The sequence below is a fragment of the Poecilia formosa genome, unplaced genomic scaffold (assembly GCF_000485575.1).
Source record: "Poecilia formosa unplaced genomic scaffold, Poecilia_formosa-5.1.2 Scaffold530, whole genome shotgun sequence".
Lineage (NCBI taxonomy): Eukaryota > Metazoa > Chordata > Actinopteri > Cyprinodontiformes > Poeciliidae > Poecilia > Poecilia formosa.
Genome location: NW_006800469.1, coordinates 303,762 through 307,768, shown reverse-complemented (window position 1 = coordinate 307,768; position 4,007 = coordinate 303,762). Strand labels below are relative to the sequence as shown.

The window sequence follows — 4,007 nt, the reverse complement described above, 5'->3', positions numbered from 1 at the left end:
AACACCTTTTAAATGCCCGGTTTGCTACAGGTAGTCTGAGTCGGTCCCACCGACTGATATAAAGAATGTCTGTCTTTATATCAGACATCCTGATATAAGACACGATACTGCAACTGTCACCGCGAGTCGCGACACACCTCCAAGCCCCGGTACCACCTGTTCCCTCTGCTTCTCCTTAACGTTACTACCAGGCGGGTTAAAACTGCTGCTAACGGGATCTGGGCTGGAGGTGAGCAGCTGTAAATAGAAGTTATTGCAGAACTTCAAGTGTTAAAGGAAGATTCGGCCCATACCAATTGGAGTTCACAAAGCAAACATCAACGAAAAAATACTGAAGCAATAATTAAACCGCAGCATAAAGCCAAACATGCCACAATTAAATGAATCAAAATGTCCCCAAAGCATCCGCAGACTGGCATAGGGGCCACTGGGGGATTCCAGGCCGATTCAGAGATGCGCATCGCAGCGGCTGTTCATGCAGGGCCGGCCCAAGGTAAATGGGGCCTTCGACAGAACCCCTTTTCCCCGAAACCCTTCCGGTCTGTGTTACAATTCAACCATTTCTAGGGGCCCCTGGATGTCTGGAAGGGCCCCCTGAATGGCCCCTACCAGCAGCTACTGAGTTTTCTTTGCCTTGATGTCCCAGTCTTACAATTCTAGATCTAACATCAATTCTAGATCTTAACATCAAAAAATTATATAGAGTTAACCCCTTTGAGATATTTTGATCTATAAAGCAGTCTGCAGCCAAGTTGTTGGAGAGGTTATAAATAGATATAGGGCTTAATTACTAAAATGGCAGCAAATTTGCTTATTTCATAACTTCAAAACCGGCGACCTTCTCTCTGATGTTCTGTTTAACAGCTACAGTCTCAGATCAACTCAGCCCTCCAGGACTGTCAAGAGCAGAAATACCTATTGGGGAAAATATACTACATTCACTTTGCAGTCCCCACATGATGGCAATGATATAGTAGGATCCATTTAAATTCTTGATTAATATGGGTTGTTGCTATGTACGGTGTTTTAAGATCTTGTTCAATGTGCCCCTTTTTAACCCTTCCAAAGGTCTCTGCACGGCCCTGCTGAGCCAGGCTCTGCTGCAGCATCCTTCTGGTTAAAATTTCCTTTGAGCTGTCACCACATGCTGCAAATGACCTGAAAAGATCATCTTTAGATGAATAACAGATTTGAAATATGAACTTCTCTTGGTAAGAATTCTATCTAAAGTATAAGATTCAGTTCAAGTAGAATTTAGTTGAAAACTTGGATCTAAAAGCTGGACACATCTGAAATCTGATTGTGGAGTCTTCAAGTCCAGGAGGGGAACCTAAATCAGATTTCAAGGACAGCTTCTTTTCTTCGATGGCGTATTGCCAAAATTATCCAAGCCTATTTTTTTCTCTGCTGGACCATTCAATTCTCTGTTATCATCTGAGTTAGTTCATTTGTTTTTATTTAACCTTCATTTACACATATTATTTCATTGAGACCCAAGATCTCATTTACAAGAAAGACTTGTTTTGGTAATAATCTGAGTTCTCTTAGCAATTGTTTTTCACCAGATTTATTAAAGTCCGGAATTTGAAAATTTTCTTACATGAACAGATTCTAATCATGTATTAAGGATTTGATTGTTCCATTGGTTTTCTCAACAATTCTCATTAAAGACTAAGCTTAAACCTTCCTTCTATTAAAGTTCATACTAATATTGGTCTATGTATTTACCTTTAAGATGGTCATAAGCATTATTTGTTTATGACGTCAAAGATGAGTTACACGGTTTGACGCAGACTATTGATTTCAAACCACAGCTACNTATGCTGAATTTTTTTAACACTGAAAAAATATATATTGAAATTTTTATCTTTGAAATAGGAATGTGAATTTTTTTAACATATGAAAATTGCAAACATGTACAAATAATGACACTGAATTTTTTTTAAAATTGAATTCGGATGCATTTTTTATTCAAATTCTGATGGCACATATTTACTTCCATACGAGTTTCAAACGTTGCGCCTTCATTTTTCTTCTCTCTTCGCTGCTCCGTCTTGTCCACGCCCTCAGCCAATCAGTGAACAGCAGCGAAGCTCGCGTCACCTACCAAACCAGGGCCGGCCCGGCTGCCCCTGCTCTGAAGAAGGACCCTAAAAAGCAGGGCCAGCCCCGTTGAAAAGGGCTGGTGGAAACGCATTTAAAGCGAGCCGAGCCGAGCCGAACCGGCCGAGTAGAGCCAGTGGAAAAGGGGCATAAGCAGTCGCTTAGGGCCCCAGGGCCACTAAGGGGCCCTCTCAGTGGAGCTGACTTTTTTTTTAATAATAATAATTTCTATGTCATTATAATATGAAAAACACACAATTTTACTATGAAGTGATTTGTTTGTGCAACAATATATATTTGATAATGTATGTAGAAATCATAATTTTATTGATAAAAAGAAAAAAAATAAATTGCTCCTGGGGACCTCCTGGTGGCCGCGGCAGGTAACATGAGCTGCTGTGCATTGTGCAGTGCGCATCCAAACGTCCAAAGCTCCGGTAAGAAGTTAAGAAAGAAAAACAATGTGTCAAAAAAGGACTTATCCTTCAGGGACGGAGAAATTAAAGAGGAAGAATAGTAAAAAGCCAAGATAAATATTCGTTTTAATGGTAATGTTGGTAATTGTAACGTAAAATATTTGTAAAGCTCCTAGCTTGATAGCGTCCTGGACCGCGGTAAAGCTAGCAGGTGTTGTTATGCCCAGAAATGCATGTCTGGCCAAAATTGCATCCCCTCTCGCAGGAGCGCGCATCGCGCTAAGCTCTCGCATATTGACGAGAAACCGGACTGGAATATGACCGAAGAGGAAATTTTAAAGATATTTGTAACATTATCACGTTTCTTAACCATGTAATCCCTAAAATGGTGGGTTTTATTTCGCAAATTACTTGAAATACATACGGTTTTTACACCTTTATTGGCAAAAGGTGAAATCCTTTCAGCTCTTTATTTCTCCAAGTTAGCACAGGGATGCATTTTTTGGCAATTTACTTTTCCAGCCTGCCAAAATATGCATCCCCTCTCTATTCTCCTCAAATCTTGTCCTATTGATTTAAAACTTCTACCAGCAGATCATGGAATCTGAAATATACAGCTTCAATTAATGATTCAAATTGTAGGTAACAAAGAAATTAATTCACTGTACATGTCCATTTTATGTAGGGGGAACATATTATTTCAGGTAGCTGAAAGAGCTAAAATATTTTGTTCCCCCATCCTAACTTTGGCAAATAAAGAGCTAATGTTTTAAAACTTGCAGGATTTCTTATAGATCATAAGGGGAATTAACACAATTAACACAGTAAAAGACTTTGAAGGTAAATTAATTTGTTTCCATTTTATAGAGGGGGAACAGATTTTATCAGGTGGTTAAAATATTTTGTTTCCCCATCTTAACTTTGGCAAAAAAAAAAGAGCAAATGTTATGAAAATCACAGGATTTGTTGTTGATGATGAGTGGAATCAACACAGTAAAAGACTTGCAGGTAAATTAATTTGTTTCCATTTTATAGAGGGGGAACAGATTTTATGAGGCTGGTGAAATATCCATTCTCTCCTCTTCTCCCCCCATAACTTTGGGAAATAAAAAGTAACTGTTTCCAAATTCTCAAAAACTAGACATTTCCTTATTTTCCTTATTTTACATTAGAACGGGATTGACCAAAAAGTTTACACTCTGATCTTTTCAGGAAGTCTTTATTTTTGTGCCCTGCTATCAGCCAGCTTCCCTCCTCCTTTATCAGAAATGAAAAATTATAAATGCACACTTCGTGTTGGGAACCTGTGCTTGTTGACTGACTTGTATTTGTGAGGCTTACAAGGCAAAAGCTGAAAAAAAAAAAGATCGATTCTCTTCGCGTTTAAAATAACACAAAACAGTGTAAAAAGACCTCCACACAAGACCTCGTTTATTTATGTATGTATTTTTATTTTGATAGCTGCCGATTAAACTGAAAGTTACAACA

General features: G+C 38.6%; 1 long non-coding RNA gene across 1 annotated transcript in view; it reads right to left on the bottom strand.

The window, feature by feature from the left end:
- Positions 1-1,679: 1,679 nt before the first annotated feature.
- Positions 1,680-4,007, bottom strand: part of LOC107834137 (uncharacterized) — a 7,072-nt gene continuing 4,744 nt past the window's right edge. Inside the window, exon 3 of the long non-coding RNA XR_001659922.1 lies at positions 1,680-1,690. This is a non-coding gene — a long non-coding RNA (uncharacterized LOC107834137). The remainder of the gene's footprint in view (positions 1,691-4,007) is intronic.